Genomic DNA, 25622 nt, shown 5'->3' with positions numbered 1-25622 from the left:
AATATGCAATGAATTGCAAATTACAGACCAATATGCATAACTCTAAACACTCTGAATTTTTGTTAGATATATAACATTGTAAGCTATGAACAAGTTCTAGCAGGAATTCACTAAAGTTTATTTTTTTCAATGAAATATTGTGATCTACTGTATTAAAACATTTCAGGGTAATATAGCATTCTTCTTTGGGTTTTTAATATCCATATTTGTGTACACCTCATATGTTAAAGTATACAAAACAGTGTGCTATAGTTTGGTCTGAACACAATGCCTATCAGTCAGTATGCCCTAAGTTTGTAAGTCATCAAGGACTGGTTTATATAAACTTTTAAAATGTTAGCAATGTGGTGAAAACTGTAAGCTGAAGTCAGCTTAAGTATTTTTCTAATGGTATTATTAGACCACATTTTAAGATTCTAGGAACAGTTTCTGTGGTGTTTGTAAGACTGTAAATACATGGTAGGGGTTAGAAACTATGTGACTAATGACTACCTGGCTGTACTATTTTTGACTGAAAAGCCAGGTTTGTAAAATATTTCAATTTAGTTAAGTAAGTCATTAATCCGTGAATATGCTACATACTTCAAGAAGAGTTTTGGGTCACCTCAGCTTCTGTAAATGGCAGAATTAAACTTACAGATAATATTTGAGAACATATTTCTGTATGAAGTTTTGGGAGTGAAATATTTGTGGTCTTGTGACACAATTCAATTAAATGTGTCTCCTCTAAAATTTTTAGACCATGGACACAAGATGGAAGTTCAATATTTGCCAGTAAATGCTCTACAGCCAAATCACATTGTTTTTGATTAGCTTTGTTGACTGAAGCCTCTACAGATCTGGATATAACTGGGGTGCAGCATGGAGAAGCATACAGTTTTCACAATGCTACTTTATTGCCATATCATACCATATTCCACTTAAGCATACTTATTAATTTTGATTATACACCCTATGCTATAAGTGTTGCTCACTCAAAATCATGGTTGCTGTATATCTTACAAAAAGGAGTAAATGCAAAAATTAAATTGTCAGATGATGTTAGAGTCTTGTATGCAATGTATTTATATTTATGGAACTGCAAAAAGTATATTCTTTGTCCATAAATAACAAGTCTAGAAACTTGTCTTCTTCACTGTTAACTATGATGAATAACAATCCATCTCTCAGCATATATTCACTGTGGTATGGAACCAAAAGTTGTTTTCCTTGCTGTCTACAAAGTGCTTTTATTGCTACACTGTTTAGCTAGATGGGTTACTCAGGAAATGTTTTTTGAACTATTGAAAGGAAGGTGTGTGTGTATGTGTGCGTGCATGTGCCTAACTAAATGCATGGGTGTGTGCGCGTGTGTGCGTGTGTGCGTGTGTGCGTGTGTGTGCATGTGCCTGAGTGCATGGGTGTGTGCATATGTGTGTGGTGTGCATGTGTGGTTCTACTTCAGGGGCTTGAGTCAAAAGCACTCAAAGGCCATTGTGTTGAACCAGGGACTTGAATGTTGATAGGAGGTACAGGCTGCTGCTTGTGCTTGAATTTTAAAATCAGCTCAGGGAAGCAGCTGCCATACCTTACCCAAATACATTAATGGAGCTCAAGCAAGATAGGTTCTGTCATATGGAGGAATTGTGAGGGGGAGTTTAGGGTTAGGGAACCAAAAAGTAGTTTAAGGTTTAGTGAGCAGGAGAGGAGTTTTTGCTTAGGGAGTAGAATGATTGTTTTAGGTTTATCAGGAAATGTAGGTTTAGGGAAGGGGGAGGAATTTTAGCTTTAGGTTATGTTAAAAACTGGATGGGATTTTTAGGGTTAGAACTCTCATACAGCTGTGCAGTTCAGTAGGTCAGCTGGACTGCTAAACTGTTAAGTAAGATTGAGCTAGTTAGAGCACTTTCTTTTTCAGGAAGGTGGCAGTGGGCAAGTGAGTTGCAAGCTATCAGCACATAAAGACTTATAGTAGACTCTGTGCATGTGTGTGTGTGTGTGTGTGTGTGTGTGTGTGTGTGTGTGTGTGTGTGTGTGTGTGTGTGTGTGTGTGTGTGTGTGTGTACGTGTGCATATGTGTGTAAAGGTACTATTAGGTACTGTGTCGGCTTAAATGTAGCTTAAATGTGATAATCAACATTATCCATAATTATTACAAGTCAATAGCTGTGAAATTTTAAAAGTTATTATAGAATTGAATTGATACTGTATAATTAGCTTGGATACCGAAGTTGTAAAAAATGATATTCCATTTCATAGTTCAAAGAATTTGCAAAAGGCTATAAGCAGTGTTATAAACCTAATAGTTTAGAATTCACAATTCCTTTTAAAATAATCAAATATCCAGCAAGTTTAAATAGAACTTTTAATTTAGGCTTTGCATAATTTAGAATCTCATTATCTGTTATCATAGGCACAAAATAAAGTAATACAGGTACATTTCAGGAGTTAAAAGCACAGCTCTGAATCAAGAAGCGAAAGTTGTCATAAGAAATGAGGTAAGGCATCATTCACCCCACAGAAAAAGCAAGACTGTGTTTCTAGTTGATGGCTGACAAATGATGCATGTCCTCTGTCTTTATCACTGATAACATTAAAGAAGCCTCTTACATCTCAAGTGTTGTTGATCTGAACGTGAAAAGTAGATTAGTCACTGCAGCAGTACAGCAGCAGGTGTATGAGGAATGTATTAGTAAAGCCTGACTTATAAATCTACTTGAGATTCTATTGCAGAAACAGCAAACACAGAAGAGAACATCATGTACTTTGTTAAGTGTGCTAATGGCAGGGTAAACATCACCAGACATTTAAATAAATGAAGAAATTAAATGGTGTAGTCACTCTTTATCCTTTTCTATCATTACTTATGTAAGGCTAACAAAAATGAGTTTACACAACAATAGTCAATTCATTATATGCTAATATAACACACACATATAATAAAGAAACCTTAAACGAAATAATTTACAAAATTCTCTCAAATGCTAATGCCTAAGTATCAATAATATTTTCAGCTTTCCTTTGTTTTTATTAATTGCATGCATTTGCACGGGCTAGAGATGATTTGCTGTAACCTGCCACATGTTAAGTTGCAAAGCTACTGCTTGTGACAAAGTTGCACAAGATTTGACTACAACAGCCAGCCCAGTGAGACCCGGAATAAGCACTTCTGTATTCTTACTGAGTTTTACTGCAATAGCTGTGTACTTCTTGATGATTTTCTACTTATCTAGCAAATATTTGCTTTAGTGTTGAGTGAAGAAAGAACCTAGTCATTTCTAGAATTCTGATTACTTTAGAACTATAAAGAGTACATTTTGCTCTTGGCCAGTGTGCTCATTAGAACACTTTCAACCTTTCTGTTGCTATAAATTGCCCGCGTTTACATAGTGTTGTCATCATGCAGGAGTTTTTAACCATGTGCTGTATAGACTCTAGTATCTTGAGCCACATGTTTTGTCTATACCTCTTAACCTCTCCAAATCACTACTGGTTAGTGTGCCTAACAATATCTGTAGGAAGTACAGTTACCTGAAGTTGTGCATCAAGCCATCCTACACATAACAGGTCTGCACAGTAACATCAAACAATCTATAACTGCTGTGCTCTGGAACAGTACCTTACAGTTGCTCAATACTGCCCTTAGCAGTTAGTAGATGCTCGGCATAGTGCATATGCAAGAAATACACAACTAGTCATATTCTTAATAGTTGAATATGTAACTTATATAACTGAATATAGTACTCTGTGTATTCAAACAATTATTCCAATCCCTGGGCTTTTAAAATGGACAATAAGAAGTAATGTTCATAAGGACTAGGTCTAGAACATTATAGGTCTAGAATATTATAGTGCCTTCCTTCTGTTGTCTCAAAGCACGTGGTATCTTTAGACAGTGTAGCACCTGCATGCTGATCACAGATAATGAACTTTTAATTAGTACAACAAATATCAAAGCTGCATCTGCAAATGGTCAAATCTGATCAGTGCTCTACCCTAGTAAACAAAATAAAATAAAATAAGTTAAATTCTCTTTGTGAGAGATATGAATACTTAAATGAGATACAAGTCTCACTCTCAGAAAAGGGCTCAGACTGTGAGCAGCGTAAACTTCCACAGCACTCAACCCACACTAAAATGTCTTATGCTGAGGCTGTAAAATGTTCTTATCAAAGCCTCATAGGTCTCAGCCAAAACCTAACTCTAAGACAATGTGTTACCCATGAATTTAAATCAAGCCAGATTCAGTACATAGAACTACTGCAGAAATAAGAAGTTTCTAGTGACTAGTGATGTTATTTTCAGACACAGTTGCTCCTCTGAATAATGTGGACAATGACAAGGTGATGGTGAGTTGTTTTTTAGGTGTTAGGATACCTGATATAACAAGGCTCTTCAAGTCTCTTTTACCTGCTACATATGAGCACAACATGGTGATGGTCCATAGGTGTGAACAAGCTGGCACACAAAACTCCGAGAGGATATGCAGAGAGACATATCGGAGCTCTTCATGCATGACATAAATGCAGTCAAGGCTGTGGTCCTGAATGAAATATTTCCTTCTATAAGAATGATACCTAGGGAAGAAGATAACATAATTAGTTAAATATGTGGTGTCATTCCAGCTGAATCAGTATGCCAGATATGGACAAGATGCTCAAAAGTCCTACTTGTTTTGTCACGAACGGTCTGCATCTCTTGTTCCAAGGCTTAGGCATGCTGGCTAAAGCTTTTGTTTCCTCCCATAGTGCATTTTTAGGCAAAGTCCAGTTGATAGACATCCCAAGATAATGAACATATTAAATCCTGAACAAGACTACATTAAGGTAGCTCAAGTCAATGCTAGAAGTCTCAAAAACAAAATACTTGACTTTGATGTTCTTCTGCATATGGAGCACATCCATGTCCGTTTACTTAAACTTGCATTAATTGTTCAGAAAGTACTCCCTCCATTCCTGAGTATTACACCTAACACGCTTTCACACCTGATGGCAACTGAAGTCACATTTCCATATTTACTCCCTCCATTCCTAAGTATTACACCTAACACATTTTCAGACCTGATGGCAACTGAAGTCACATTTCCATATTTGTTGGAGACCATATCACCTCTAGCCATAACTCTAGGGACTTAAAACAGAGCACTTTGAGATTCAAATCACACTAACCCAAACATCAGATTATAGCCTGTTACAGGACACCCTCTATGATGCCTGACAATCATGTACAGTTCCTAGATATAATTCATAAATTCCCTGTAAATAAACATTCAGCATTTTGGGAAGCTTTAACTATCCATCAATAAACTGGAGTATCTATACCTCAAATGTAGGTTATGCCCCAAAATTCTTAGATTTCAGTGAAGAAAGTTCCTTAAAACTGATTGATAATAAACCAACATGAGGGCATAATGTTCTAGACCTAGCCCTTATGAACATAGCTTCTTTGTGTACTATTCCCCTAGTATATCCTTCCCTAATTAAACTGGACTATAAATTAGTGACTGTCAGTATTGCAACCTCTAAACATGAAGATACAAATATCTCAGAACTGAATATTTCAAACATACATATCTCAGTAAATTCGACAATGAAGTTTCAACATGAGACATCACCATAGCAGGAAGCAACATAAAAGAGTTATATGACTATATAGATAAATGTATAAAACTGACAGGTCTATATTAGTTTGCTGAAATTTTATTTCGGTGAACACCTATTCATCGACTCCTATTCAGCAAAAATCACTTCAGCAATTCACTGAATTTACCAAGGGCAAAGACGTAGTTGGCCAACTACAGAACTTTGCCCTTTTCTCCACTGTAATGCAATATCAGAGTTGGTATACAGTTAGAGGGGGTGTGTGGGGGCAAAGTCCCCCACTTGGGTGGGTTTGATTAACTTAGATGTTGGCCCATTGTGCTGCGGGTAAGTATTTCCTTGCCATTAGTAAATTCAGTGAATATTTGAAGTGATTTTCTCTGAATAGGGGTCGATGAATAGGTGTTCACCAATATAACATTTCAGCAAACTAATATAGACAGAAATTGACAGTACCTACCAGTTCTAAATATGATGGAAAGTTTAAAAGTATGGCACCATTGTGGTCTAGCAAACATAAATAAATCATACAATAAAAGAAAAAGCATAAAGAATAGAGCAGATTATAGGACCCACAATTCAAGGATAGCATGAAAAAAAATTGATGAAAAATTATTAAGAATACCAAGGAAGTCCATGAACTGAGGTGAGCCTCTGAAGCTTTAGACAACTACAAATTTGTTTTTAGCTACATTAGGAAACAAGGAAATACCACCCAACATTGTTGAGGACTTGTTCAAGATGGCACCACCTACTATGACCTAGATGACATTGCCAACATACTAGCTAACACATTCACTGTCAGCTTCATCCTTGACATGACTCTGCAAAGCCCATTTACCCCCAAAGATCTCACACCTACCATAATCATCAAAGATCATGTACTCATGTGCTCTCAAAACCAAAAAATGCTTACTCCATCCGACCTGATAATGTACCAGGCTGTTTAATAAACAGCACCAAGGAAGCACTGATAAAGCCATTCCTTAAACAATTTTATCCGGGTTTAACCACTGGCTTCACCCCTCAAGTTTGGTGAACACAGTTGAGATACACTCCACAAACATGGCCTCACCATTGACATCAAGAATTACAAGGCCATCAACCTGATGAGTCTCATATGTAAAGCAACAGAATGCATTATAACTGATTTGGTTAAATATGCCATTAACAGCCTCATCAGTCTAAACCCACAACAGTTTAGCTTTGTTAAGGGTACATCCTGTCTAATGAATTTGGTTAACTTCTTTGAAATATATCACAAGCAGTTGATTTATTTATTTATTTCCAGTTTGATTACCAGGGAAGTCCACTGGGCCTAAATGATCCATTTTCTGTGGATGCCCGGGGAGAAAAGCTCCAAGATGCATTATACAGTTTAAATACAAAAGATACAAAAGTATAAAAGATACATTATATAGAACAGTTACAAATAAGAACATTCAATTTCATGCATAGTCAACAAAATTCATTGTGGGTGATCTTAAGGGTTATACAGTTTCATTTGAGCAGACACTCATGTATTAGGTGTGGAAACAGTTTACATACATACATTTAAGTAAATGTAGATACACTTTACATGCACACATTTGAAGTAAGATGCTATTTACAATATTTACAAAGTTGAGTCGTGTGAAAGTAGTTATAAGAGTTGCAGAGAGCTTAAATACACTCATAGGAAAATAGCTATGGGAGTTATAGAGAGCTTAGGAACCTGAGAGAGAGACCCCTGGGGGCATAAACTTAGAATGATTAGGTAGGGTGAAGGCAGCATACCTTGAACTGGCCAAGGACTTTGATATTATACCCCTAGCTAGCCATCATAGTTTTTAAATTACATACATTACAAATATTTCTCTATGTGTAAGATGGATAGTAAACTGGCTAAGGGACAGAAGTCATGCTGTGCTAGTAGCAGCTGCCTTATCAATGAGTTTGAAAGCTACCAGCAGCATTCTGCAAGGTTCTATTCTGAAACTACTTTTGTTTTCCATTTTCTGTTCTGAGTTTCAAATCAGAAACTAGGACATATGGATAACCAATTTTGTAGATGATTGCAAACCGGGAGTAATTGTCAAGCAAAACTCTGAAAACCAATCTTTGAAATAAGAACTTACACTTGTAAACAACTGATGAGCTGATAATAGACTCAAATGAAATGCTAAAAAGTGTAATATAATTGTATTTCATAAAGCATCATTCCTCCAACATACTATATGCACAGTATCTCACTATCAAATGAGAACTTTGCTAGAGACCTTCTTATTTGGGTTAATAATTCCTTTTACTTTGATCTCCAAATAAAGACAGCAGTCCAAAAGTTCATCTATTTAGGGCAGCTGATCACCAAGTGAATGTCTTCTAGATCTAACAGCCAATTGCTTTATTATATTCAGCATTGATAAGGCCACTTATTGATTACAATGCCACCATGAGATGTACCTCACTAGATATATCAAACACTAGAAAGATCCTAGATGTTCCTAACTAAGAAGAACACTGGCTTAAAATCACTAAACTACCAGAAAAGACTGGAAGCACTGTCCTTTTTCTTCATTATTGTATATACTTCTGAGGGGAGCTGGATGACTTGTCTTCTGAGCCATTAGGGACTCTTTATTCCAGGATCTTTTGTATTTCTGCAAATTGAGTGGTCCCACAAGTAGCAAAGCAAGGGATCTAAATCTTCACCAGCAGGTAAATACAACAGCTGCCTTATCAATGAGTTTGAAAGCTACCAGCAGCGTTCTGCAAGGTTCTATTCTGAAACTACTTTTGTTTTCCATTTTCTGTTCTGAGCTTCAAATCAGAAACTAGGACATATGGATAACCAATTTTGTAGATGATTGCAAACTGGGAGTAGGGATCTTTACAGAGTACCTTCCCCACATCTTCAATTGACTCCCACTGCAAATTAAACAATGTGGTACATTACCTTCCTTTAAATGGGAACTGGAAAATAGGATGGGCACTCATAAATTCACCACTGGACTGACCCTCCTCAAGACAGGAGGTTCACTCTGAGGGTAGGTGATAGCAGAGTGTAAATAATCATAAGACTCAACTGCCTAGCATTTCCTATGATCCTATGAACTAATTATAAATTAAGTAAAATCATATTATCTGATGCAGTATATATCACTCACCCAAAGGGAATTCCTTATAGTATGAGGATGTTGCAAATAGTTACCTAGTTTTCCATCAGACTTGGATGACACCTAAGTTATAACTGGCAAAGTCTGTGGCCAGTAGAAGTGGTGGTATTATTCAGTGTTATTATTTGGTTAATGACTATAGAATACTTCTGTTAATTAAATAAGCAAAAAAAGTTAAGTAAATAAACATAGGAAATTATTTTTTTCTGCTCCCAGGTGAACAGTCAATGATTAAGTTACAATTGTTCATACATTCATTTATTTATTCATTCTTTGGTAGCTATTCTTTCCATTACAGTGCTGTGAGAACGATGGTCTATTCCAATATTTAGTGGGCAGTTTCAGAGAAACTGATTCATGTCAAGAATAGATTCCCTAAAGTTGTTCAACAGAGAGAAGAACAGCTTATAGTAATTGATAATGAAATAAATGAGTTGCAGTGTACTTATTTTTAAGTTAGAATGCTATAACTCAAAAAACATGAAAGAAAACACATAAAATATATTTTTTGCAGGGAAACAGGCCACCCCTATGCCTCCCATGTAGATAATTTGGCCCTCACACCCTGTACATTATATACACTGCAATCTGCAATCACACTATCATCTGGAAATTGGAAAAAACCTGCTGAAAGTACACTGCCAGCCTGCATAGTCCAACTAATTGTAGTTAAATAAACCTCAATCTAAAAATATTGACAGAATTCCGTCCAACAAAATATTCTACAATGAAGTTTAAGTTTATTGTCAAGAATTATAATGCAACTGATGATGTCTCAGTACACATTTATCCTGACTCCCAGTGACTATCAGCTCTTAACATTGGTTGTGGTGTTTCCACATCTACTTGTTTGCCACAAATATCCAATTTAAAGAATACAACTTATGATCTAAAATGGCACTTTTTTAAAGAACTTCTTCTTCATTACTTTTCTTACAGTTAGCCATTTTAGTTTGAATGAAAGAAAGCAGATATGATTTTGATCTAAATGTTCAGATAATGGAAAATATCAATCAGCAAATTTGATCTTGGATGTACAGTCGGTCATAAAATCAGGGATGAAGTAAAGTATTTCAGAATATGTGGACACTGTGTGGTACAGGAATCAACAAAAAGGTTCTTCACATGACTTTAATCTCAGTTCCAGATTTGTCTAAAATAGAGATATAAAATGAAATGCATGTCCCTTAGCTAAGACCCAAAACAACACAACTGTAGTATCTAAAATGAAAAAGAAAAACTGCCATATTAACAAATTGCTGTGAGAAAAAAATGGAAAAAAAACTATTATGTTTTCATTTCAGGTGGGGCTGTGTTCTCTACATCATTGGTATATGGGGGGGGGGTTGCTCCCTCTCCCTTAATCTCTAGATATACTACTGCTGAAGGCATGCAAAATCAAAGAAAAGTTAAAATTTGTAGAAAACATATAATACATATATTTTCTCCTTTCTCAACACCTACAACCTCAGAGCAAATTACAGCACCAATGGTAAAGCAAGCTCTAACATATTAAGATGTCTACACCATCTACATATAACTTGGTATATATGATACTTTAAGACACTCCCCCATATTCTCAAAAGATTGCACGGCTTGCAAGATTGGTGCAGGAGGTCAAGCAGGCGATATGTCTCTCATGCGATCCAGGAACAGCCTGCAGGGGTGTGCACGAGAGCTCCTGCACTAATCCTGCATGGACGAAGCCCTTGTATGCAAATCACCCCATTTGCAGGAGAAATCCATGCAAATAAGGTGAATTTGCAATCCAGGAAGCTTGCAACCACCCATGCATGACTAGTGCAATCAGCAGAAATGTACTCGGTTAGTAACGGAGTACATTTCTGCAAAATCCAAAACTGAGCTATAACAGCCCCAAATATTGGCTGCATATCATGTAGTAAGCATGCCAATGGCCAAGTATAAGGCCATTAGCATTGCAAACAATAAAAAAATTTAAAAAAATCAACTTTTATTTCTTATTAGCCGATTTCGGCTGTTTAAGCTTGGGCAGCAGCGCGCAAACGGGATCGGGTGGAAAAATAACAAAATGAACCTAAATTAAGCATTCTAACTAAAATCAGTATTCTGCCATGCAAGTCAATGGCAGGCAGAAGACAACCTGACCAATGAGTAGTGGTTGCTAAGGGTGGAGGCTCAGTGTGAGACATGTAACTATGCATTAGCAGGCAATCCTATGCAAATGAGGGGAAGGATAGTGAATCCCAGTTTTCCCCATGATGTGAGTCAGGTCCCAACAGTGTAAGAGTAGGAATAGCTTGGTGCAAGCCTAGGAGGTAGGTGACATCATGGGGGGGGGTGTCAGGCATACTGTAAGTGGATTGGAGCCCTGCAGCATGGGGTTGCTCCTAGCTCAGCACAGCTAAACTAGAGGGTGTGTCTAAACCTGCCTAGCAGTCTTTAAAAAGCCTAAGTGGTTGTGCGTGCCACGCACCGGGTTGTACAAGAAGAAAAAAGAGATTAAACCAGGAAATAGCAGCAGTGTGCAAATTTGAGCATGCTGTTTGTGCGGCGTGCACATGGGATTAAACAGGAAGGCAATGGGAAGGGAAAACAGCAGTAGGAAGGTAAGCAAGGAAAACTAGCTTAGCTGGCAGGTGAAATGTATCAGAATCAACCAATTACAATGGCAGCAGACCAGCCCAGCCCAGAACACTACTATAAACTAAGCAAACACCTTCCCCTCTGGTTTTTCCCACTCTCTGCACCACCGGTGTATACAAGCAGGGAAATTTTAACTAACAAACCTACAAAATGAGAAGGGCTGCAGCAGACAACATAGAACAACATGTGCAAGAGGCTGAGGATGGTGAGGATGTGAATACTGCCAAACAACCCACAGTGAGGAGATGGAGAAGAGTGTACAGACCCAGGGTATCCTACCAGGAGCTACATGAACTGGAAATAGCGGAGCACTATAGGGTGGACAGGGACCTCCTACAGCAATGTATTGAGCTGTGCCGGCCACACCTGTCACAACAAACTGACAGAGGGGAACCCATCCCAGTGGATACCAAGGTATGTGTAGACCTAGGTATACTAGCCACAGGTACCTCCCAAAGCACAACTGGGGATATCATGGGGATCTCACAGGCATTAGCATCGAGAGTATTCCACCAGTTCCTGGATGCCATGTCAGCACATGCCAGTGAGCACATATATTTCCTCATCACCCGTGAGGTGTTGACCAGTAATATGTGTGTATTCCACCAAATAGCAAAATACCCTGGGGTAGTGGGTGCTATAGACTGTACACACATATGCATAAAAGTACCACCCAGTGAGCAGTGCAGGGCCTACATCAACCACAGGGGCATTCCCTCCATCAACTGCCAGGTTGTATGTGATTCCCAGGGCATTATAATGAATGTGTGTGCAGGCTTCCCTGGAAGCTATGACAATTCCCACATATGGCATCTGACACAGCTGTGCCAGAGATTTGCCAATGGGAACATTCCCTTTGGCCACCTAGTGGGGGATGCTGGGTACACATTGGAGCTGTGGTTGATGACACCCATCAGAAATGCACACACACCTGAACAACAATGCCATAATGAGGCACACGCACAGGCCAGACATATACTAGAGCATGTGTTTGGGATGCTCATGTCATGGTTCTGGTGTCGGGACACATCTGGTGGAGCCTTGCAGTATTCACCAGCTACATGTACCCAAATTGTTATGGTATGTGCTATGCTACACAATATGATCCTGCAGAAACAGCTGTAGCAGGAACAGCGTGGGGCAGGGCCACACAGTCCCCCACCAATGCCAAGGCCTGCACAGGCACAGAGTGACCTGGAGAAGGAACAACCTGAGCCTTCCCCAGTAGGCAGAAGAAGGCATGCCCAGCATGCCCTGGCCTTGGCAAAGAGGCAACGCATAGTACATGCACTGGCACAGTAGGGACCCAGGGAATGACACCTCTCTCTGACTCACACATACAGTAAAAGGGATTCCAAACATGACACTACTTATGCTCAACCATGTATAGGGAGTGTACTATGTGCATCCAGCATAGGCAGCCCACCAGCACCATCTGCAAGCCTGGCACACCCACAAGGTAAGTCAATCAACTTACCAATTGCAAAATGGAGTAGAATGTGTCGTTACCTGTAACTATGGTATGGACGTGAGCATGCAAAGGAATTGGGTGGCTGAATGTTATGGCAGCAGACAGCAGACACCCATATTGGCACCATGACATCTGTAACATATACTGGAGTCACCATAGCAGCCAGTACTACACAGGGTGACAAAACCCACTGCAGGAAATATGCTGAGTGACATGTGTGTTCATATGACCCACACATGCCAGTCAGGACAGTTCACATAGCCAACAACAGTGTCAGCCAGCAGGACAGATGTAGACAAACCCAAACAGAGCCTGTGCCATGGCCCAAGAATGATGGCTATGGTTTACCTCCCCCCCAGGCCAGAGACAGACCACAGCATGGCAGGCAGAGGGATGTTAGTTCTGAAGGGTAGGAAGTCAGACAATAATATGTAGGGCAACCAAAGCCATGATCTTAGTACACTGGTATGCCTCTAGCCAGCACGATAGGTAAGACTACAGACTGAAATGGAGTACCCGACATACCAGTGCAGTCCCAGCAAATCTGTACAAGTGTCTGGTGTGCCCCCCCAGTACTACGTAGACATATAGTAACAGTCAGGTGTGCCCCCCCAATCCTGTGTAGAAATGTAGAAATAGTTAGGTGTGCCCTCCCCCAACCTACATAGAAATATAGTAACAGTCAGGTATGCCCCCCACCACAATCCTGTGTAGAGATGTAGAAACAGTCAAGTGTAGCCCCGCCGCTATGCAGAAATGTAGTAACAGTCAATGCCAAATGATTGATGGATATCCTGCAGAGACAGCATGCTACCTGTCAGTGTACAACACAAAGGCCAGCACTGCTGTACAAACTACCTGGACTTGACCCACACATGCAATACAGACGGCCATACTGGGCATGCTCATACACATAGAGAAATGAAGGCAATGTAAGGCAACAACATACTGAAAGGTCTTCAAAACAACGAACACAGGTAGTAGTTCCACACTGTTATGCTGTGACGCACTTTTAATAGTTAGCAGTTTTCACAGGTTCAACAAATAAATCCAACAGACCAAGAACAAGAACAGTAATGTTAAAGCACTTTTCATCAGGATATTATCCGGACTTCTTCAGAACACTGTTTATGTTAAAGATCTGGTTTAAAAATCCCTCGTTACATGACATCATCAAATGGGCGTTGTTACTCACATCCAATTTCTTAAAAGAACCATATTTACATTTTTAAAAATGCCCAATAATTTCTTACCCTCATAAAATCCATAAAAATATTTTAACCATAATGAAAGTTCATCAGTTCTTATTAAATAAATAAAATGAAATACAATAGAAACATCACTGAAAAGCAAAGCGGTACATGTGGCAAGTTGTACCTATACAGCTAAATAGCACAGGTAATGACAAATAACGTAACTCATATAACTAACCCATTTTCTGTTTGCTTAGATGGGTGTAGGTGACATTATTTATTAATTTATTAATATATACTTAGTAGTCTTTAATCTTGTTAGGAATTCCCCTTAGATCATATAGATGAATTTTGTTAGAATTGGTTATTTACCACCATTGCATATTATTGTTTAGGTGTTTTAGCTTAGACAATATAGATTTTTTGGTGTTGGTCCTTCGAGATATATATATATATATATATATATATATATATATATATATATATATATATATATATATATATATATATATATATATATATATATATATGTTTATGGCCATTCTATCGACTAATTAGGTAATAAGAATGATAACTAACATGACGTATCATGTATTAGGTTTTTTGTATGGTGAGATGTAGTAATATGATGTTGCTAGTATGCTTTTCCTTTAAAAGCCGTGTTGTTGATTATGTAAATCTTTGGATGTTTATGGATCTGTTTACATGATTAGCTAATGGTAATATACAATAAGGGTCTTATATATACTTGTTAGTGATTTTGGCTTAGGTAATAATAACATTCCATCTAGTTTAGGTTATTTGTTTGCCATGTGTTAGATGTGTTAGAAGGTTTTCCAGCCACGTTAGGTTAACTATAGCTTAGTGGTGACTAGCCGTCATTACCTGTGCTATTTAGCTGTACAGGTATAACTTGCCGCATGTACCACTTTGCATTTCAGTGATGTTTCTATTGTATTTCATTTTATTTATTTAATAAGAACTGATGAACTTTCATTATGGTTAAAAGATTTTTATGGATTTTATGAGAGTAAGAAATTGTTGGGCATTTTTAAAAATGTGTGTATGTTTTTTTTAAGAAATCAGATGTGAGTAACAACGCCCATTTGATGATGTCATGTAATGAGGGGTTTTTAAACCAGATCTTTAATATAAACAGTATTCTGAAGAAGTCCGGATAATATCCAGACGAAAAGCATTTTAACATTACTGTTCTTGTTCTTGGTCTGTTGGATTTATTTGTTGAACCTGTGAAAACTGCTAACTATTAAAAGTATATCCCAGCATTACAGTGTGGAATTGCTACCTGTGTTTGTTGTTTTGAAGTATTTTGTACTTTTGTTCCATTGTTGTGTGAACATACTGAAAGGTCATACTGGGCATGCTCACACACTTAAACACATCAGGGCCATGTCTGCAAAAACCAGTGGGCCAGACATATCTGGCAGTCACAGTTGTTAGTGCAAACACTCATCAGTATGCACCACTCATGCCTTGCACACACAGTGGATAGGAATACAGATATATATGTTAAGGACAACACACTATAATAAGCCAAAGGCAGATGGACATAGATACGTGGAAGAGGGTGACTGTGACAAGGAGCCATCCAGGCCTGTCCCACCCAGCACACAGCCAAAGGGCCCCAAACACATGAGTTGCAGATGTCACTCACTGCAGATACTATCCGCCAGTATCTGTCAGCATTACAGACCATGTGGTGCATGTGCCAGCTGTGTAACATGACTGTACAAGGAAGTAGTCATCTTGCAACTGTATACATGTTCCTGTGAAATAGGACCCTGTGTGTGGCCGCATGTGGCGTGTCAACCCCTACATCAATGGGTAATGGCCCATGCACACACACTGCCCTCCCCATAGCCCTACTATGACAAGCCTGCTGATGTCATCCAATGTGAAATACACCTTTGGGAGAACTGTAGCCTAGTAATCTCCATGGTACATCCCATAACTGCATACTGATGTAATGTAATTAGCTAGTTAGGTAGTACTTCGAATCCCAGACATGGCAACTGTCTGTGTGTGTTTGTCTGACTATGTAGAGAGCAATGCTTTTAAGGGTAGTCACACTCCCAACAATTTAAATGCACAACTTAGGCAAGGCTGCTGATATAATCCACCTAGAAATACACCTCTGGGAAAATTGTAGCCCAGTAATCTCTATAGCGTATCCTGTAACTGCATACAGCTCTCGTGTGATAAAGTAGTTATGTAGGTGTTCTAATCACAGACATGGCAACTGTTTGTGTGTGTGCCTGCCTGTCTGTGTAGAGAGCAATGTTTTTTAGGCTAGTCACACTCCCTACAATTCAAATGCTCAACCTTTGCAAGGCAGCTGATGTCATCCACCTAGTAATACACCTCTGGGAATCTGTAGCCCAGTAATCTCCGTAGTGCATCCTGTAACTGGGTCCCACTGTAGTGTGATAAACTACGTAGGTAGGTGTTCTGTTTCCAGACATAGAAAGTGTGGATGCATGTGTGTTCCTTTGTCAGTGTGGGGAGCAATGCTTTTGAGTCCATTCACAGACACTACAACCCCTAATGGTCAACTTTGACAAGTGTGTCGATGTCTTCAACTGTGAAATACACCTTTGAGGAAATTATATGCCAGTAATCTCCATGGTGTGTACTGTAACTGTGTACTGCTGCAGGGTGATAAACTTGTTAAGTAGGAGTTCTAATCCCAGACTTGGCAACTGTGTGTGTCTGTCTGTGTAGAAAGCAATGCTTTTTAGGGTAGGCACACCCCCTATAATTTAAATGCTCTACCTTGGTAAGGCTGCTGATGTCTTCCAACCAGAAATACACCTCTGGAAAGATTGTAGCCCAGTAATCTCCATAGCATGTGCCATAACTGTGTACTGCTGTAGTGTGATTCAGAACTCTGATAGGGTTCTATACCCACCCATGGCAGTTCTCGATGTTTTGTGTGTGTTCCACTGTCTGTGTAGGGAGCAATACATTTTTGGCTAGTCACACTCAGTACATGTCAAATGCCCTACTTTGACAATCCTGCTGATATCAGCCAATGTGATATACACCTTTGGGGAAGGAGTACTGCAGTAATCACTGTGGTGCGTACTATAACTGCCTAGTGTTGTAGTGTAATAAACTAGTTAGGTAGGGGTTCTATTCCCGGACATGACAGGTGTGTGAGTGTGCGTGTGTGTGTTTGTACCTCGTATCCTGTGTGGAGGAGGGTGTGTGTGTGTGACACCTGGGCCCAATGTGTAGTGGGTTTTGCAATTTTCTTATATGGTGCCCCTAGTATATATCACTATGTCCACTGTACAGGGATAACAGCTGTCAAATAGCCGAGAGGCTGGGGTGCATATCCATACCCATACATGTGACATCAAGGCCAGACAATCACAGTTAGCAACCCCAGTATTACCCAGAGCACACTCTCAACCCATGTCTCATACACACGCACATGGCAAGGCAACAGCCAAGATGTGTGTAGTACACTGCATATTGGTGACTGATATTAACTACGGTGTGAATGCAGTGGCCTACAGAGGCCATGGCACCCTGTCCATCAGTACGATAGGCACATAATTGCAGACAGTGCACCTTCGGTATGCTTCCCACTGGATGCCTGCAACAACTGTAGTTCCATCATATGTGATCCACAAAGGAATTCCATGCCTTACACACATGCCCTGTATTGACAGATGCCACTGACACCAGGGAATACCTGTAGCATGCTATCAATGTAGGTGCAGGGTCAACCTGCTGTCCATTACCTGGCCATGCCACATGAGGGTGGGACTGTCACATCTGATGATAACATTCTGTGTACACAACATGGGCCAGACAAACCAGGTACACATCCACATGCCACTGTACATGAATGTGGAATGTGTGCACATCCCAAACACTGTCCATGTCATGGCATATAAAACACATACATGGCAAGCATTGCACAGCACTGGCCATGCACAAAAGCAACCCAAGTGACTGGATGGTGAATGCTATACCCACCTGTGTGGGCCATTCCGGACACTACACCCCTTAGCCATAATACAGACCATTCTCATGTGGCCTGATGCCAAGTTATGCCCCTCACCTAGCCTTGTACAGCCGTCTTGCACTGTCAACCACTACACACCCTTGAAGCAATGCACATATGCATGCTGGTACTAGCACTATGTATGTGTGTTGTATGATGCTTCTGACCACATTCACACCCAGTACCAGCCCCATTAGCATACTGAAGCTTGCTCGCTAATGTCAGACACTGTCACATACCCTTTGATCATAGAACCCCAGGATAACCACTGTTGGCCAATTGATACCTGTGCATTACTGCATTGTGGCAAGGTAACTGGTTAGGAAGTGTATTCATTACCCTGCCGAGTGTGGCAATGTGTATGAGTCCCTTACAGAGTGTGGCTGTGTTGACGCTGACACCAGTTCATGTGGACAGGCTCATGTGCTACACCTACTGTATCGCAACAGTGTTGCAGATGTCACTCACCAGCACATATATGTCTGGACAGCTCACCAACATGTAAGCTATGTGGCGCATGCAATAACTGCGTACACATGTGATAACTATGCATAGTCAGTCAGGTATCTGAAACCCTGTACTGGAAGATGTGTGACACAAACATGCTTACGTTTTACTCACCCACACCTTCCCTGACATACTTTGTCTCTGTCTGTCCCACCCACACCCTCTCTGGTGGATGTGGGATGTACACCTGCTTTTCTAGGCAGCAGCTTGTGTTTTGTAAGTGATGATGATGATCAGCTGATGGCCTCTGCACCAATTGCAGTCCTCCTCTAGCTGAGTGCATGTGGAACAGCTGTGATAACAATCCATCCCATAGCCAATTGCATGGAAACACACTCCAATATCTAGGAATATCATGTTGGTGTTGGCCCTTTACATCTACTGTGGGCAGGAACTAGATCTGTCATTTGGTGAACAGGAGCTCAGATGGATTGGGGATTAACCTCTAACAACTTACACTGTGGAAACAGGGTAACACACAGGAGGGGGATGTGCCTGACCTGACTACAGACTGTATGTGCTGCTATACTGCATGTGGAGTAATGTTGGTTTAACAGTGTGTGTGTGGATATGGCTGTCATACATGTTGTAATACCTGCCATGTCAGTACTATGTTTATGAAGAATCCGCATCTGCTGGGCAGTCTGCAGACTGGGCAGTGTGTTGTGCCCTTGGTGTCATATGTTACCCACAAAGCACATATCTGTGAACTGCAGAAGGTAGTGTGAGGATTGCAGTCTGTAGATGGTGAAAGCCGTGACAGTTACTGACTTCATATCCCTCATAGGACACATGTAGCAACAAACCCTGTTTGAGGTTATCACAGCAACATGTCAGTATTGGCCCTGTGCATGTGATTCCAGCCACAACTCTGTCAACCTTTGTACATATGTCATGCATTAAGAGGTGCATATGTGCTGTACACCATCATTAGTGTCATCATATTTGATAGCAAGCCAGGGAGATATCAGACTGCTTCACATGTTATGTATAGTATGGGTAATATTTGACGACATTACCAGGACATTCCGTGGTCGTTTGTATAGCACTGAGGTCTGTGTAACTATGATGCATGTTGACAGTATGTGTATTGTGAGCATGTTCTTTAGCCTGTGTACAGACTGTGGTAGATGTCATTGTTATAGGTCCCATCCTATCTGATGTTACATGCTGCTCCACTGTATGTTACCATATTGCTTTACATGTCTGTAGGGCCATATCCACACATATCCCATACCACAGACAGCAGACCACACCATGTAGCAGCCCAGTATATGTAGGGTTAGTCTGCGAGTGGCACATATGAGGATGGTGTTGAACAGATAGTCCATATACTGTCCTTTTATGCTAGCTTACCATATGTGGCTGTGCTCACATTGAATGTGGTTATGCACCTTCACACAGGTGTATCTTGCCCTGTGGTGTGACATGCCTGGAGAGCCTGCTATATATGCAGGTACATGTGCATTCCCCCATAGGAGATGTTTGCCAATGTTGAGTATGACATGCCTGGAGAGCCTGCTATATATGCAGGTACATGTGCATTCCCCCATAGGAGATGTTTGCCAATGTTGAGCCAATCTGCCTGTAGCCTGCACAGTACATTGTTACATGTCTAGCAGCTTAGTGTACTTATCCAGTGAGATGTCATGTGGAGATACTTGCCGGTTGTACTGCTGCGTGATCTCCCTTAGCAGTCATGTATGTCAAACAGAGCAGTGGGATGCTGTACAGATGTATGTCACTATCTAATGGGTAGTATGTGGCCATGGCACCCCTGTACCAGTGGTTATTATGTGTCAGGCCAGAAAGGGGTGTGTGAATGCATAACCTATGGTGGCATATGTATATCAGTCATTATGTGTTATACCCATCTACATGGCTGTTGACATCCATATTGTCATGTATGGTACACATGTTTAGCACTAAGGGGTTCTGCGTATACCTCTGGACTGTAAAGAGTGCTTCAGAATGTCCACATATATTGGCCAATATCTGTGCTGCAGTCCATGGGTGCATTACGTGCTAGCAGTGGTACTTTATCAAGATGTCCTTAGAATGTCTGTCAGTAGCCAATGGCACACATGAGAAAAGCAGATGTGACCTCCTACACACTCCATGTCTGTGAAGTCAATCCCAATTACAGTAGCAATAGTCTACCAATATACCTGTTATACATACCAGAGATCCACTTGCACTATGACGTTGGGACTATAGGGGCTGGGGTAGGTCTACACTCCATGTCCAGGACATATGGTAAGAACATCTGTACATATAATCATCCAGATATATATATATATATATATATATATATATATATATATATATATAAATAATTACACATATACATATTGACATATATGGGTATGTATATGTACATAGATATACATATACACACCCAGATATGTACATATACAGAACAATATATGTCTACACATATACAGATAGTGATACATATGCACATAAACATATGGATATCTACAGATATATCGAGAGTAGTAGGTATAATGGTATAGATATGTATACACATATAGTCACAGATATCTATCTATATTATACCAACATAACTAGGCATATCTGTACACATAGGATGTGTATACATATATAGCTATATGCACATATATCTATATGTACATATACGTATACCTATATATACATATATGTATAGATACATATATGTATAGATATGTATACATATGTACATACGAAGAGGTGTACACATGACCATATATATGTAGCACTATACAGGTGTGTATACAGACATATGTATGTGTATACCTGTGTATATACATGTAGACATCTATACACCTATATGTATACAACCATATACCTGTCTTGAGTAAACGTCACTGTTGCATATACCCTCCCACATGTATTTCACTGTATGTATCTACTATGTGTACATTATCTAAAACAACATATGTGATGCAACAGTCATAATAATGACAATGACTACACAATCTAGGACGTGAAGGCAAGTGCTCAATACCACTCAATGTGGGTAATTACAGCTTTATTGGTAACACAACAGCTGTCCCCACAGTGGTCATGGTGTAGTGGTCATGTGTTGTGACTTCAGTGTAAAGGGCCCTGAGTTCATGATCTGCAAGGGCTGCACATTTTGTTGCTGGCCAGAACAAGGTCTGTTGGATACAGAGCGGTTAAGGCAGTGTTTGTGCAATGTAGGCCACACACGTCAGTATCACAACATTGCTAGGTAGGGGTCTAGTCCCAGTGTTGGCAAGTAACAGTGTGAGTGTATGTGGATGGGTCTACATCAGGTTGCAGGGTATACATGCCTCAGTGGGCCACCTGTCCATGTGGCATAGGCAATACCCAGTATAGTAACCTGCAAAATGTGTTCAACTGTGCCCCAGATATGACACTGCCATGGTGTCAGCACAGTGACATACCCTGTTGTGCAATATGACTGCAGACCATCCTCGTGCTGACACATGTACACCTACAACACACTTGCATATCAGTTTAGAGACCACAACCAAGCAGTGTTACTAACAGCTCAATGGCATCATTTCAGTACAGCTACACTACCTGCCAGTTATGCCTCACACTCTACATCCCACAATGTGTTACACTGCAGGACTGTGGTACACTGGTGTACAGTCACCATGTGCATCAAAACCATATCAGCCTGTCCCTGTATCAATGGTATGGATGACAGGGATGGGGCACAGGTATCATCATATGCACAGGGCATCCTTATGCTGACACATGTACACCTACAACATACTTGCATATCAGTTTAGAGACCACAAACAAGCAGTGTTACTAACAGCTAGAAGGCACCATTGCTTGACGTATACACTACCTGCCAATTATGCCTCACACTCTACACCCTACAACATGTTACACTGCAGGACTGTGGTACACTGGTGTACAGTTACTGTGTGCATCAGAACCATATCAGCCTGTCCCGTCATCGATGGTATGGATGACAGGCATGGGGCACAGGTATCATCATATGCACAGGGTGTGGTGTTGGTCTGCCAGAGACGAGGGGGGGGCCATACATTTGACACCATGTGTGTGGATGAGGGGTGTATTCTGGAGAGCTGGCTGAGGTGATATGGTGTGTGTATGTATGAGGTGCCCTAGGTGTGTTTGCATAGTGTGTGGGTATGCATGCACACAGTTCTGCCTTGTGGCTGCCCTACACAGGTGTTTATGGACAGCTGCAGACCATACCTGGCAGGGTGTGCAGTTCATTGCCTCTGGCCATGGATACATGGACTGTGCCTGCCAGGGGTTCTGCGGGCACGTGCAGGTACAAGCTTTGAAGTGCTACTCATACCTGCTGATGACATTTGTCTGTTGCTACCATATCCCTCCTGGGACTGACCAGGACCATGTGCACATGGCCTGCTGTGGTGTGGTGTGGACAGCACACCACCCGCACTGCCGGGGCTGCTACTGCCACTGCAGGAGCCCCTTGGTATCCTAGAACACCCACGCTGAGTGCCAGCTGTTGGTGTTGCTGGGCCATGTCCACGTGGGCATCACCGCATCCCCAGCACATGTCAAAGCACGGACACACCATGGCTGATTAAGGCCATCAGCTCATCATGCCATCTAGCCTCTTGCTCATTAGAATCATGGGTGGCAGCCGCCACTTCAAGGAGGTTGTCTCCTACAGTAGCAAGTGCAGCCCTCTGCAGTCTAAGGCCCTGTCTGGTGTAACACTTAATACGTGCCTGCCACGCCATTACAGCCTGGAACATGCTACTGCTGGTTGTAGCTATATTGCCTATGCCAGGGGCATGATGTCCAGTGGCCCTACCATGAGCACCCTGGGACATCTGCCTATGTGGCAGCCTACCAGACATGCAGCTATGCCTGCTGCAACTGGAGACAATAGGCATGGTTACCACACTTTCCTGTGCACTGGCACTGAACGTCAGCTGTCTTTCTGCTATGGCCACTGGTGCTGAGGTGTGTATAGGCACTGTAGCTGTGTGTGGGGGTGGGGTGGCTAAAAGGGGGATCTCAAATGTTGGCACAATGTCGGCCCCTGACAACCCCACCTGTGCCTCACCATTATCATAATCATCATCATCGGTGTCTGTATGGACACCAACATCAGATTGGGTGCAGGAAGGACCCTGACCCACCTCACCACTTGTGGAGGAAAACAATAACCGCACTTTAAAACCTGTACAGCATTGCTTAACAGTACACACACACACACACACACACACACACACACACACACACACACACATGCACACATCTCAGTACTACCTACCTGTCCATGCCTTTACAGACAGCCCCACATGTATGTCCATGTGTTACTCCATCCTGCATCACACTTGTTAACATACACACATTGCTACTACTCATTAACATCACAGTCCTCTAAATGCCCACACAAGCGGCCACAGCACAAGGCCTGTTACTACATTACCTGCCTGACCTGTGTGTAGTGGAGTATCATGGCCTCAATGCTATCATTTGGTATGCACCCTCTGTATGGCTGGAATGATGTGCATGGCCCCTATATGTGTGGACTACTATGTTGTAGCCATAATAGCTCCCACTGGTGTGTCATGTGTATGTAATGCTCCGTACATGCCAGATATGCTGCTCCGTCGGCCCATCATGTGTCAGCTGTAATATGTGGATACACTCCATGGTGTTGATAATTACTTCCCCAATCCATCTGTAGAGCTGCATATGTGGACTGTAGGTGACCTCTCCACTGACAGCAATATTAAGTGTGTACCTGGGGTCTACTTTCCTTCTGGATGCCTGTTCCAAGCTACAGGTCATATTATACTATTTGCTGTCCTGTGAGTACATGACAGGTATTCCTGGTGTGCAATGTGGCACTCCATGTCCATGTGCTGCACAGTCGTAAAGGTGGGTACAGCCATATGAACACCCCACAATCACACATGTGCATACATGGCCACACAAACACACACACATGCACACATGCATCATACCTGCATCTACCTCCCATCATTTCACCAGAGTGACCCTGCAGGCAAACTAACTAACCACTAGGATGCATGCACACACACACACACACACACACACACACACACACACACACACACACACACACACACACACACACAGGTGAGGTTGCACAATGATCATACACACAGTCCTCCAATTACCCATCTGCCAACATGCAGAAAACATGGTACAGAACAGCATGCAGTTCAGCTATACTCATGCCATGCTAGCAGCATTATGCATGTGCATGATGCATGTGCTATGACTAGATGATGCCCCTTCCCCCGGATACCTCTGCACCCATGTACACATTATTGCTGTGCACCTGTTCTGCACCCTGCCATGTACTGTGCACCACAACTCAGAAGTGTCCAACCCATTGTGGAATGTGTAGTACCATGTAAGTTATGCCAGCTGTACCTCTCACAGCCCCTATGTGCTTCAGCAACACATACCTGGGATGATATGTGACTGCAGTCATTGGTGAATCCCTGATGCCTGATTTACAGCTGTCAACATCAACAGACCATGTATGGCCAATGCAGAAATGCTTACACTGACACCCATTAGAGCATACTATGGCTATGAGGGGTGTACGCACCTTTATTGATTTTACACACACATCCGTGATCTGGCATGGGACCACAGCACTGCAGATCTTAGCTGTACACACACCCGGTATGTAACATATGTCCTGTACATTCACATGCAGTGTATACAGATTGTGTTAGGTGTGCAGCTGCTGACCACAATGCATACACACCATGTTGGGATGTATGTGCACACCCTTATCATGACGGTTTATCACACCTCTTGTTGTGTGTACTACAGCAGTCACTGCTCATGGCAGGGGTATACCAGCATAGGCCTTCTACAATTACCAGTGTATGTTCAGCCCACCCTACACATGTCCCCCTATTCTGCATGATTGCAAGGTCTACTCATGTGCACTTCCCATGGTGATCACACAATGCCGTCATTATTGCAGTGTGGGTAGGGTTATGGCTGCCACAGGTCCTGGACCTGAGTATATGCAGATAGAGCCATTCCTACCATCCTTAGGATCCCTGCTGCAGT

Source organism: Protopterus annectens, chromosome 2.part0, assembly GCF_019279795.1.
Source record: "Protopterus annectens isolate FY-2018-M chromosome 2.part0, PAN1.0, whole genome shotgun sequence".
In the NCBI taxonomy this organism is placed as follows: Eukaryota; Metazoa; Chordata; order Ceratodontiformes; family Protopteridae; genus Protopterus; species Protopterus annectens.
Note: the sequence above shows the minus strand (reverse complement) of the source record.